Here is a 14,689-nt window from a genome sequence, read left to right as displayed (position 1 = left end):
AAGAATGTGACAGTGTTTATGTGTCAACCCGTCCATTTTGTTGAGACATACTAGGGCAAGAAAACTCAGACAAAGTACCCTGTCTTGCAAGAAAATTTAAAAGTTTGGAGTCACGGTATTCCATATCATTATCATGTCAAAAAAATTTAATGACAATGGAAAACTGAGTTTTAATCATAGTGGCAAAGTTAATATAAATCTGAGGTAGCTCATGGCGATTAGTCATCAAATAAACCCAAGTAAAGTGTGAATAATCATCAATGAAAACCACAAAGTATTGAGCCCCTCCCATAGAAGCAGTAGGAACGGGGCCCCAAATATTAGAGTGGATAAGATCAAAAGGAGAGCAAGCAAGAGATGAATTATTGTGAAGAGATAAAATTGGTTGTTTTGTAGTTTGACAAGAAATGCAATTAAAAGACTCATTATTAACCTGACCTAAAACACCCTTAGACACAAGAGGATGCAAATTTTCTAAGGAGCTGTGGGCAAGATGGTGATGCCACAAGTGAAGGGTAGATGGAGAAGAAACAACACAGAGATTTGATGTAGAAGGAATACGAAGATTCTCGAGCTCAAACAACCTTCCAATTATATGTCTAGTCCCGATGATGTCTCGTCTGACAATCCTACACACGACAACCATAAATAACAAAATTGACATCAAAACCGAGATCAACAAGTTGACTAACAGACATAAGATTAACGTTTTAATTTTGGAATAAAATAGTATCACAAAGATTAAGATTTGACTGTAAAATAAAACTCTTATGTGTCGCATGCAAGATGGAACCATCAGCAGTATTAACAGAAGGTGCATTTGTAGTGGTAGACAAAGACGAGAAAAGATGACACAAAAAAAGACATGTGATGAAAGCAACTGGAATCAAAATACCATTTAGAATCACTTAGAAGAGTGGAAAAAATAGCAGGAGTATTACCAAAAGATAAGAAAATATGCTTAAGAAGAGATGCAATATCAGATAGAGAGACAGGAAACGGGTTGAGAGAAGCAGAGCTGGTAGATTCAGTAGCAGTAGCAAAAAGCAACAGAAGCAGGCACATTCTTAGAGAAGTTAGGACGAGAATGATACTTGATTTGATCAGAACGTGGTGGATGAGTAGGACAGGTAGTAATCAAATGTTATGAGAGCTTGCAATAATGGAAAAATAATATTGGGAAATTGAAGCCAATGTGGCCTTTTTTCTTGCACTTTCGACATTCAATAGAGGGGCTGTCTGGGAGTAGTGGCCAAAACAATGATAGTTTTGGCAAAATGTACCCTACTTATTGTAGGCTGAAAAACATTTGATTTTTCTATAATAGAAGAGACAAAGATGAAAGAGAGAAGAAACTACAAAATTGGGGCAGAAATCGAGAAAACGAAGTGCGAAATCAGAAAGAGCTCACCAAAAAACTTTAGGGAGGGTCCCATTATTTGCCACGTCAGCAGAGGAAAACACGTGGCAATGCCAAATTGGAGGAAGAAAACACGTCAAGGATGACATGGCGATGAGTTGGAGTGAGGATCTGGCGTCGGGTCGGGTTCTAGAGCATTGATCTGGGACACGGATCAATGGTTATGGATGCGTCAGGAAGGGAGAAGAGGTGATGGCGGGCAGGAAGCTAGCAGCGGCGTGTCAGGGTGTTTCCGTGCGACATGGTTGGGCTCATTGGACTCAGGACGACGAGACAAAGAGAATGGTGTGGTCACTGACAATGAAAAAACATCAAGAAAGAGATCAAAAATAGGTACAAAGAGGTGCCGGAGAGGAAAACATGAAAGGCTAGGAATGATTTTTCTTGGAAAAAAAACTTATACTCTTGATACCATGTTAGAAACAAGAGAGTAATCTAAAGAAATGGTTATCTATTATTCAACGAGTTGAAGAATAATATAATATACAAGGCTATATATAGATACTAGAAGAATCAAAGTAATAAAAGCGTAATATCATATCATAAATATATAAATATGTTTAAATAATTATAACTAACACTAATTAATCCTAATTATACTCTAACAATGATAATTAGATATTTGAGGTCAAAATGATATAAATCATTACAACTTAAAAAAATTAAGCTTTGATTTATACTAATAAACTCTAAAATATTGCTTTATCTTAAAATTATTCACAACTAGAAAATGGATTAATACAGACAGATTTACACACATATTTAGTCTTTATTACAGATGGATTTTTGCTTACCGACGAAATTACCGACGGATTTTGTCCCTCTATAAAAGCCTCGTCGGAAATTATTTATCGACGGATTTTTTTACGTCGGAAAATTACCGACGGATTTTTACAAGTTACCGACGGATTTTTCCTCTGTAAATTCTCCATCCATTTCCCGGGGACGACGAAATTTCCGACAGATTTTTCGTCGGTAATTACAGACGGATTTTCCAACGGATTTTCTGTTGGTAATTACAGACGGATTTTCCACGAATTTTCCGTCTGTAATTACAGACGGATTTTCTGACAGATTTTCTGTCTGTAATTTGAACCTTGAAAAATTATCTCACACTCTGATTACAGACAGAAAATCCGTCTGAAAATCTATCAGTAAGGTAAAATATTTTTTTTTAGATTTTTCTAATTACAAAATAAACTTGTTTTCATACAAAATAAATATAAATTTAAACAAATTCACCATATTATCAAGCGAAAAAAAGAAATACTATAAACAAGCAAGTCAATATAATTTATTTACGTCATATAATTAAAAAAAGTTGAAGCAGAAGTAATGAATATCATTTACATCATTCCACTCTCATACAACTTCATTCATCAAATTAATCTAATAATTACTTTATAAAACTAACTCGCTCACATGAATTGGAACAATAAAGTTAAAAGTATTATCAAATTATGTGTCAGTTGTTGAAGTAGAAGTAATGCCTCAGGTATTAATCTTGTAGTCAAAGCTTTTCCAGTTGGTGATACAGCCAATGCTTGTTGGCAAAGAACTTGGTTTTCTGACTCTAAATTGGAAATTTTTTCCTCCAATCTATGTGGAAAATCTGAAGACTGTTTTAACAGCCCACTGAACAGGAATGACACATAATCACAGCCATGACCAATTGAAAGTGACAACGAGAAAGTTCAGAGAAAAATTGAAAAAAATTTGTTCAATTCACCTGTACAAGTGCATCAGGGCAAGATTCAAAAATAATTAAGAGAACTCCTATGGGAGATGAGGTCTTCTCTAAAATTAACCCATCTGCAAGCTAAAAGACAAACAGAAGTTTTAAGACATGTTTTATCTCTGCATGGTAACAAAATCCACCTATTCAAAACAAGAATGAGCAGAGTTATGAGATCTAAAAATTCCTTACTAAGTATGGTAAGGATGACACTCAGCATATTCAGTTAGAGACGTACTCTCTGTTAATAGCACGCTCAAGCGCATCATCATCTTCAAACCATTGCCGTAATTGGTCATTTGCCTGCATGATAATCAAATGACACTTTAGAATCCAGATCGCAACAAACCTAATAGATATGACTATATAAATTACCAGATAAAAAAACTTCTGAGCAGCAAAAGTACAAAAGTAAATTTTGAGCAACGTACTTTGTCTGAAAGCCTACAGCTTAATGGTCTCCCTTCCAAGTTTAAAGCTGCAAAAGTGTTACAATCTCTTTATGTTTTAGGTAATTACTTGGCACAAATCAACAAGTAGTTGATAATGCAATATAATATTTTTCCTAATTAGCACCAAATAAAAACATTAACATTGTTTCCAATGTTATCAGTTTGCAAGAACTCTCATCATCCATGAAGTTTTTCAATTGGCTCGCATACCTAACATGCAGTTATGCTTATTTCACCAAGTGAAGGTTATTAGAAAAAGGATAGTGAACTCTTGGCATTACCTGTTGCCCCCTAAGATCAAGCTCTCATCACGGGTAGCGTCTGCAAAAACCTCCTATTGAATCGAAGGTGCATAAATAAGTTAGTAAAGAATTAGATAGAATACTAGAATAGACAGTGTAATCAAAAGACAAAGCATGACAAACCTGATGATCAGGGACTTGTCGAATGTCACTGACATCCTATAAGAAACAAGCCATAACTTTTAAGTTCAACAAAACTAAAGTCACACAAAGAACATGGACAACATAAAAAGGTGTATATTAGTAACAGAAGTTACCAAATTTGCAGTTGCAATAACTACAATAATACCACAACAACAAATTATGAATATTTCCTTTCAAAAATAATATCAATTACCTGGAATTTGTGAGGGAACAAGCTTGAGAGTTTGACCCCAAATAGAGGGCGTTCATAAACAGCATCTTGAGGCATTGTTGATACCAACGTAAATAACAAAAGAGTTCAACAGCAGCACCACCACCCTAATGCAAAAATCACAACCATCCACGTTAGCAATTCATACGAATCTAGTCCAGAGAACAAAGAACAAATCCATAATTCAATTTTTTTAAATTGTTATCATTCTTTTATTTGTTTAAAGATCATCTCTTTGGACAAACTGAAACAATCCCTTTTATTCAAAGTTCTAGGAATTTCAAGGCCATACTTGAACAAACATTGTTTGAGTATGAATTGAAGAATGAAATAAAATTAAAGCCCAGTCAACAAAGTTTGATATGATGGAATTGATTGGAGAAAAAAAAGGCATAAACACCATTAACAAAATTAACTGCATACATCAAGATAATATACCTCAAAAAACTTATCATAGTATTAACAACTTCCAAAAGCCTTTCACAATAATCTTTCTTTACGTTTCCCACATTTTTAAGCTTGGAAATTCTGTAAATAAATCAAATAAACGAAATATTAAATATCTGCATATCTAAATTTGTATCCTGTAACAGTAAAGGCTTAGAGAGGTACCTTCTCAGCGCAATGCCTTCAAGCTCATTTAGTAAAGGCTTAGAGAGGTATCTTTTATTTTCATAAAATTCTAAAAATATAAAATACTGAAAATGAAAACACAAACCAAACACACCTAATTTTCTTTGCAGGGAACAGAAAAACAGTGATCATCAATCCTATATAAAGAAAAAGGTGGTGCTACTTGATACATCATGAATCTAAAAGGAAGTTAAAAACAGAATATCAGTATGAGTTAACTTACTAGCATCCTTTCTGGCTCCAACACACTATTCAGTCTCTCAAGTACACTATTATCAGCCAAAGATATCTCATCAACAAGAAAGAGATCACCCGCTCTCATTGCTTTTACAAGGGGACCATCTTGAGATTCAAATATGCTACAAATGACTTGGATTAAGAAAAATGGGTACAGAAAATAAAACTATTGCAGAAAACAATTTGTTAAAAAAGATCTCCTAGTAAGAACCATGCACTGTGTTAAAAAATTAGTATGACTTTTCTTCTCCATTGCATCTGAGTCCTGCATCTATTATTAAGACTTTTAGCACTTGTACAATTTGTACTGCATATGGTGAGTGTTTGTAATAAACAGATTTACTAACAATAATTAAAATGAGGAGCACCGAAAACTATATATGAAGACAAATTTTAATGAGACCTTTTTCATTATGGTTTCCTTCTTCCAAGTTTCCACACCCTTAAAGAATGCCTTGGTTGATGTCACTGCAAAAAACCACATCAAAGATCAATAAGAACTGTAAGAAAGAGGTGAAAGCCTAAATTGTAGTCAATGTTAAGATTCATCATTACCTACAAAGATAACAATAAGTAGTATAGTGACCATCCAATCAGGAAAAAGAACATTGAAGGTCACTCCAATGTTGATTCCAAGCATCAGCATTGGTTGAATGAGAAGTGCCAAATCATAGTCAATTATAGGCATATCCAATGTTGGATGCCTTAGTCTAAGGTTGTAGTAAACAGTTGACAAAGCTGCTCCCATGATCATACCTGAAAACAAAAACAAAATTGGCTTATAATTAAAGATAACTGGACTCATGGGAATTGCAATTCTTTTATTTGAAATGTAAAACTAGGATAATACACAAGTTTTATTATTCTCTTCCTGCAACTACTAAAATAACTCATGAAAAATAACAGTAGAAATCTTGAGATTAAAATTTTCTTTGAGCCAAATCAGCTAGTACACCTAAACACTATCTGGCATAAACAAACTCAAATGTGAAATTTATAGCAGAATGGTGATCATCAAATTTATTATTATGTGTGCTTTTATCTTACATTTTGAGATAGCAGTTGATGATTTTGGATCAAAACCAATGATGAGACTAAGCATGGGAACAAATATGCCACCTCCACCAACACCACCTACGCTTCCAAATGCAGCTCTACAAAATCCAGGCTTCCACATAACATAATTGCACTACCAATTTGAAAATAATAATAAAAAATACTCTTTTTTGAATCCCAAAATACATTTAAAAGGGTCAGCAAAAAAAATCAAAGAATTCAAAAAGGTTGTTGAACTTGTATACCAATCACTACTCACCATGAGACTTGGGCAAGGAAAACCATTTGATGAAAAAACTACAGCCAAAAACAGAATTCAATAAGCCATTGATTTGCAGCAACAAATACATATATGGACAAACGATACTGATTTCTAACCTTATTGGCAGCTGAGACAGGTCCGAAGTAGCTTATTGCTTATTGCTTATCAAACATTTATGTGAGTAACTTCTATTCTATTTTATTTTATTTATCTAATCACTAACACAAGTTGCATTAAAGACTTTACATCCACGCCATCACCAAGTTTTTGACTAGCTGCTCGAAACTCTTCCATAGATTTCTCAGGGTTTATCTGCCCCAAAAAAAGATTCAATAGAATGCGAGAAACGGTTTCACAAATAGAAACATATGAGCACTATTAGTTTAATATTCAATTCTATTTCAATCAAAATGAGTACCTCGAGAGCATATAGTGGTGACTCCACTCCTTCAACCGGAACAAGATGTAACACATCCTCTCCTTCCCTGCCACCATCTCGTCAAATCCACATTAGGACAAGAACACATTGAGATGGAAACAGAGATAATTGACAATAAGAACAGATTGAGTCAGATTAGCCTCCTGCTTCTATTGATGGTAAAATTTATCAAAACCTTCAGAAATTTTAAGTGAAAGATAGCGAGGCTTTAATCTTAGCAAGTAACCTCAAACAAGCAAGTAACTCTAACAAGCATTTAATCTCAAACAATAAAAGCTTATACCTTCCTTATGAATTTTGAGTTGAAGTCTGGGAAAACAAAATCACAATAAGTAATGAGAAAGCACAGCGATTACGATAAGCAAACAAAATCATATGAATTTTGAGTTAAAGTCTAGGAGAAATATAATGCTGCCATTACGAAGATCACCTTGAATTTAGATTACTTGAGAATAGGAGCATCGCCAGTGGCTCTCCGATGAACAACCACTGCCACAAAACCAAAACCCTAGTTCACGCACCCTATCGGTTCGAACAAGGGGGAAAGAGAGAGGTGGAACCGCGGCTAACGGTAGAACCGATTTTGGTTGTCATGGAGCTAGGGCTTGCGCGAAGGTATGCGAGCCAGCACTGAGTGGGATAAAAGGAGAGAGAGAGGCGCGCGGTGGTGGAGCTTGAGCTTGCTTTGTTCTGCGAACGAGAAAGACACAGAGCTTGCTTTGTTTAAAAAAGTGGAGAAGAAGGAAAAAAGTAGCTCCGGCGGTTAGGGTGGCCGGCGGTGCAGCTGTAGGTAAGGAATGGAGAAGAAGGAGCTCGTGCGACGGAGAGGTGAATGCTAGGTTTAACTAAGGGAGTTCTTCGATTTGAAGTTGAATGAAGTATTATCAAATTATTCTGTGCTGTAAATGGAGTTCGGACAGATGCTAGGTTTAACTAAAAATTATCGACAGAAAATTTTAAATTACAGACGGATTTTTCGTCTATAATAATTTAATAAAATGTAGCATTTTTGTTCATTTAATTACATACGGATTTCCTGTCTGTAATTATTTCTTACAGAAAAAAATTAATTTTTTCGACAGAATTATCGACGGATTCTCTTTTCCGTCTGTAATTTATGCTAATTCATTTTTTTGGTTTCCGAAAAAAAAATTCTTTTGAAATCATGTCTGTATTTCCGTGGGATAAAATCCGTCGAAAATATTCGTCTGTAATAATTAATTTTCTAGTAGTGATTAGTTTGATTATTTTTCAACCTTAACATGATTAATTTTTTTGGTAAAAGATTTGTGAAGAAGCAGGTCTTATTTTGATTGTTCCCAAACATGTTCTAAGCAGCTTGGTTAGTGTGTCATGTACTGTACCATTAGCGGTTTGAAAAAAATGTCCAAATAATATGTCCCGAGCTTTCTTCATGAAAAATAGCTTCCCTTGAGTGAAAGAAATTATAATTTAAAATTGTCCAAATATTCAAACACACTTAATTATTAACAAATAGATTTTCTTTTTTTTTTAATTCTTCTTATTTTTATGGATTGGCAAACATGCATTAAAACTACTTCTCAACTAAAATATCCAAAAATAAATTGATTATCATATAATTAAATATTAAAGTGATTATTAAAATAAAATTTAAATACTTACTACAACATGTAAACACAGCTTTTTTTGGTAATATAAACACAGGTAAAATACTTTATAATACTTATCATCAACATAGATACTCAACTCAAATAAAAAAATCTAGATACTCAGATGGGTAGGTGAAATATGGACTAGAAGACTGTTCTATTTAGAATCTCCTACAAAACTTCCAACTCCAAATTGATGTGCCATGGATTTAATACTTATCAATCACTTACTAACACGTAACGCAATTAAATGTTGCTTCCCCATAAATTCATTTACTAAAAGCACCGGCTTTTTGAGTTATTTTTTGGTTGCTTCCTTGCTTGTATAATTTTCTTGAAAAATCCAAGACAAATCACGAACTAACAATGTGCATCCTATACATGTATAGATAATTCTTAGTTTGTCATGTAGTTCAGGTCAAAAGGGTTTATTTGGGATCATTTAAAATTTCATGTGATCCCTTGGTATAAAATGGGGGTGATGGTCATGGGAAGCAAATTGGATAATCTTATCGTATGACCGAGTTAATTACTGGTTCGGTTTGATAATTATGGTTAAAATAATAGGGTTAAGTACGATTTTGGTTTCTATGGTTTACGTCGAAAGCTTTTTTCGTCCCTAATATTTTTTTGCATACAAAATCGTCCGTAAAATTTAACATAGTTTTAAAATCATATTTTTGGACAGATTATTTTTTTAAATGACAAAAATATCCCCTCTCTCTTCTCACCACCACCACTTCACTCACTACCACTCCATTACCATCAGCACCTCACCCACTACCACTACTACTCTTTCCTATTTCCAAAAGATTAAAATAATATGGTATTAGTCGCAGAATCCGGAAGGTAGCAACACGGTGGCGAACATTCATCGACGACCCATCAAAACTACCTTTGAGCAGTGTTGGGAGACAAGCGTCGGAGGACATGACAAGGGCCCAACGCCATGGAGTAAACATCCCCAAACCCAGCTGGCAAATGGCGGAGGCGGGTATCGACAGGGTGACTGATGAGCGGATATTTTATACGCTTTTTGGCATCATTTTCATATAGTTTTTATTATGTTTTGTTTATGTTTTATTAAGTTTTCATAGGTTTTAGTGAAAAATTCAAATTTATGCATTCTACTTTGAGTTTGTGTGTTTTATGGTAATTTCAGGTATGTTTTTGCTGAAATTAAGAAGTTTGAGCAGAAGTCTGATTCAGAGACAGAGAAAGGACTGCAGATGCTGTTAGGATCTGACCTCTGTGCACTCTAAGGAGCTTTTCTAGAGCTACAGACGTCCAAATGGCACGCTCTCAATGGCTATGGAAAGCTAACATCTCGGGCTTTCCAGAAATATATAATAGTTTATACTTTTCTTTGGAAATAAAGGCCCAAAACTGGCGTTCAATGCCAGCCACCAGCCCATTCCTGGCATCCAGCGCCCACAGGGGAGCAGCTGGCGTCCAACACCCAAAATGGAGTCCCAAGCAAGCATTCAACGCCCCTAAGGGGTACTAGCTCGTGGAAGACACTCAAGTTCAGCCCAAACACTCACCAAGTGGGTCCGGAAAGTGGATTTTTGCACTACAAGACTAGTTTATTTTATTTCTGTAATTCTTAGTTATTAGATTAGTATATATAGGAGAAGATCACCCTTGTTTAGGATCTTCTACCTAAACTCTTGCCGACTTTTACATTTTCCATTGTATTTTGGAACAGCATGAGTCACTAACCTCCTAAGGTTAAGGTTAGGAGCTCTTCTAAGTTTCATGGATTAATAATATTACCGTTCTAGTTCAATATGTCTGATTCTATTCTCTTATGAATTCTCGTAATTCATCTCATGAATTGAGGGTGACCCGGAAATTCACCCTTGTTCTACATAGGTTCCGTGCGAGTCCTGACCCGGATAGCATTGAACCAAAGCTAGAGATTGCATTGTGGATTCTAATAGAATACCTGGCAACTAGGATACGTGACATAAAATCCTGTTGACCGTGGGTAAGTGATGAGCGGATAATTTATACGTTTTTTGGCATTATTTTTAGGTAGTTTTTAGTATGATTTAGTTTGTTTTTAGTAAATAATTATTAGTTTTTATGCAAAAATCACATTTCTAGACTTTACTATGAGTTTGTGTGTTTTTCTATAATTTCAGGTATTTTCTGGCTGAAATTGAGGGACCTGAGCAAAAATCTGATTCAGAGGCTGAAAAAGGACTGCATATGCTGTTGGATTCTGACCTCCCTGCACTCGAAATGGATTTTCTGGAGCTAAAGAAACCCTATTGGCACGCTCTTAATTGCGTTGGAAAGTAGACATCCTGGGCTTTCCAAAAATATATAATAGTCGATACTTTGCCCGAGTTTTGATGATGCAAACTGGCGTTTAAACGCCAACTTCCTGCCCTATTCTGGCATTAAATGCCAGAACTGAGTTACAAGCTGGAGTTAAACGCCCAAACTGGCACCAAAGTTGGCGTTTAACTCCAAGAAAAGTCTCTACACGTGAAAGCTTTAATGCTCAGCCCAAACCACACCAAGTAGGCCTCGGAAGTGGATTTCTGCACTATTTACTTATCTTTGTAAACCCTAGTAACTAGTTTATTATAAATAAGACTTTTTACTATTGTATTTTCATCTTTGGACGTTTAGTCCTTAGACCTAGGTCTTGGTTATTCTGTTTCCCCCTCCAGGGCCGAAGCCAATGAAAACCATTATCACTTATGTATTTTCAACGGTGGAGTTTCTACACACCATAGATTAAGGTGTGGAGCTCTGCTGTTCCTCGAGTATTAATACAATTACTATTATTTTCTATTCAATTCAAGCTTATTCTTGTTCTAAGATATTCATTCACACACAAGAACATGATGAATGTGATTATTATGTGACACTCATCACCATTCTCAACTTATGAACGCGTCCCTGAAAACCACTTCCGTTCTACCTGAAAACAAGCTTGAATGTATATCTCTTGGATTCCTGGTTCACGATGCATGGCTGCCTCTCCTGACAACAGAGCCTTCCATTCCGTGAGATCAGAGTCTTCGTGATATAAGCTAGAATCAATTGGCAGCATTCTTGAGATCCGAAAAGTCTAAACCTTGTCTGTGGTATTCTGAGTAGGATCTGGGATGGGATGACTGTGACAAGCTTCAAACTCATGACTGTTGGGCATAGTGACAGACGCAAAAGGATCACAGGATCCTATTCCAACACAAGTGAGAACCGACAGATGATTAGCTCTATGTAACCCGTAGTTGGACCATTTTCACTGAGAGGACGGACGGTAGCCATTGACAACGGTGATCCCCCAATATACAGATTGCCATGGAAGGGAGTATGAATGATTGAATGAAGGCAGTAGGAAAGCAGAGATTCAGAAGGAATAACGCATCTCCATACGCTTATCTGAAATTCCCACCAATGAATTACATAAGTATCTCTATCTTTATTTTATGTTTATTTATCTTTTAATTATCAAAGCTTCATAACCATTTGAATCCACCTGACTGAGATTTACAAGATGACCATAGCTTGCTTCAAGCCGACAATCTCTGTGGGATCGACCCTTACTCACGTAAGGTATTACTTGGACGACCCAGTGCACTTGCTGGTCAACTGCACGGAGTTGTGAAAAATGTGAATCACGATTTTGTGTACCAATTTTTTGACGCCGTTGCCGGGGATTGTTCGAGTTTGGACAACTGGCGGTTCATCTTGTTGCTTAGATTAAGTATTTTTCTTTTTATTTTCTTCTCCAGAATTTTTAAGAATGAATTCTACATTTTCAGATGATGCTTTTATCATCACAAGAGCTAGTTGATTCCCATCAATTTGGCTGTTGTATGTAATGTCTTGCTGAAGCTTGGCTAGCCATGTCTAATCTTTTTAGACTAAAGCTTTAGACTAACATTACATGATTCCTGAAATTCTTATTAAAAATTTTGAGTTTCTTATTTGCTTTTTCAAAATAATTTTTGAAAAAAAATACAAAAAAATTTATAAAATCATAAAATCAAAAATATTTTGTGTTTCTTATTTGAGTCTAGTGTCAATTTTTAAGTTTGGTGTAAATTGCATGTCTTTATTCTTCTTGCATTTTTCGAAAATGTGTTCTTGTGTTCTTCATTGATCTTCAAGTTGTTCTTGATGATTTTCTTTGTCTAATCTTTAATTTCTCTTGTTTTGTGTCTTTTGTTGTTTCTCATGTGCATTCTCAAAGTGTTAGTGTCCATAGTATACAAACTTCTAAGTTTGGTGTCTTACATGTCTTTCTTTTCTAATTTTTTTTTCAAAAATATGTTCTTGATGTTCATCATGATCTTCAAAGTGTTCTTGGTGTTCATCTTGACATTCAAAGTTTCCTTGCATGCATTATTTGTTTTGATCTTGCATTCTCTTGTCTTAATTCATTTTGTTGTTTGTCTCTCTCATCATAAAAAAATTCAAAAATTCAAAAATATATCTTTTCAATTCAATAATACAGGGAATTGAAGATTCAAAACATTCAGTAGAGGAATCACAGAGAAAAAGCTGGGTGTTCAGAAAAACGCCCAGTAAGGAAGCATTTCTGGCATTCAACGCCAGCCAGGGTACCTAGCTGGGCGTTAAACGCCCAAAAGGGTAGTATTTTGGGCGTTAAACGCCAGAATGGATACTATTCTGGGCGTTTAACGCCAGGATGGCACAAGAGAGGAGATTTTATTTTCAATTCAAATCTTTTTCAAATTTTCATATTTTAATTCTTATTTTTGAAATCATATCTTTCAAAATCAAATCTTTTCAACCATATCTTTTTCAAAGATCAAATCTTTTTCATTTTTCTTTCACTATTTTCAGAAATCTTGATTCAAAAATTTCAAATTTGTTTCTTGTTAAGAAAGATTCAATATTTGAGTTTTAGAATCATATCTTTTAATTTCTTGTTAGTCAAGTCATCAAATTTTAAAAAATCAAATCTTTTTCAAAAATTTGTTTTTTAATCATATCTTTTCAAACATATTTTTTTTTTCAAAAATTTCAAGTTTGTTACTTTCTTGTTAAGAAAGGTTCAATCTTTGAATTCTAGAATCATATCTTTTAGTTTTTTGTTAGTCAAGTCATCAATTTTAAAAATCAAATCTTTTTCAAAAATTTGCTTTTCAATCATATCTTTTCAAACATATCTTTTTCAATCAAATCTTTTTCAACCATATCTTTTCAATCATATCTTTTTAAAAATCAAATTTTCTTCAATCAAATCTTTTTCAAATCATATCTCTTTAAAATTCTAATTTCAATATCTCTTTCTAACTTCTTATCTTTTTCAAATTTATTATTTTTTATCCTTTTCAAAACCACCTAACCACTTTCTCACTTTTGATTTTCGAAAACCATTTACCATTTTTCAAAATTCTTTTTAATTAACTAATTATTTTAAACTTTGATTTAATTTTTGAAAATTACCTCTCTCTCATCTCTTTCTATTTAATCACTAACACTCCTCCTCTACTAGCAATTCAGACTCTCTCATTCCTTACATGTTCGAATTCACCTTTATCTACCTCACCCTTCTGTTCTTATTTTCCTCTGACACCTTAAGGAATCTCTATACTGTGACTTAGAGGATTCTTCTTTCTTTCTGTTCTCTTCTTTTTCATATGAGCAGGAGTAAGGACAAGAACATTCTTGTTGAAGCTGACCCTGAACCTGAAAGGACTCTGAAGAAGAAGCTAAGAGAAGCTAAAGCGCAACAATCCAGAGAAAACCTTACAGAGAATCTCAAAAAAGAAGTAATGGCCGAACCCAACAACAATAACAATGCAAAGAAGGTGCTTGGTGATTTTACTACACCAACTTCCAACTTCCATGGAAGGAGTATCTCAATCCCTACCATTGGAGCAAACAATTTTGAGCTTAAGCCTCAATTAGTTTCTCTAATGCAACAGAATTGCAAGTTTTATGGACTTCCATCAGAAGATCCTTTTCAGTTCTTAACTGAATTCTTGCAGATCTGTGATACTATTAAGACCAATAGAGTTGATCCCGAGGTCTACAAGCTTATGCTTTTCCCTTTTGCTGTAAGAGACAGAGCTAGAATATGGTTGGACTCTCAACCTAGAGATAGCCTGAACTCTTGGGATAAGCTGGTCACGGCTTTCTTAACTAAATTCTTTCCTCCTCAAAAGCTGAGT

At 34.7% G+C, this 14,689-nt stretch overlaps 1 long non-coding RNA gene across 1 annotated transcript; it reads right to left on the bottom strand.

The window, feature by feature from the left end:
* Positions 1 to 3,274: 3,274 nt before the first annotated feature.
* LOC107479109 (uncharacterized) lies at positions 3,275 to 3,622 on the bottom strand. Its single transcript, XR_002371451.2, has 3 exons — positions 3,587 to 3,622; positions 3,394 to 3,458; positions 3,275 to 3,298 (listed from the first exon to the last, which is right to left on the bottom strand). It is a non-coding gene; the product is annotated as an uncharacterized LOC107479109 (long non-coding RNA).
* Between the last annotated feature and the right edge of the window lie 11,067 nt (positions 3,623 to 14,689).

The sequence above is a fragment of the Arachis duranensis genome, chromosome 3, assembly GCF_000817695.3.
Source record: "Arachis duranensis cultivar V14167 chromosome 3, aradu.V14167.gnm2.J7QH, whole genome shotgun sequence".
NCBI lineage: Eukaryota > Viridiplantae > Streptophyta > Magnoliopsida > Fabales > Fabaceae > Arachis > Arachis duranensis.
Note: the sequence above shows the minus strand (reverse complement) of the source record. Positions and strands in the feature narration are given on the sequence as shown.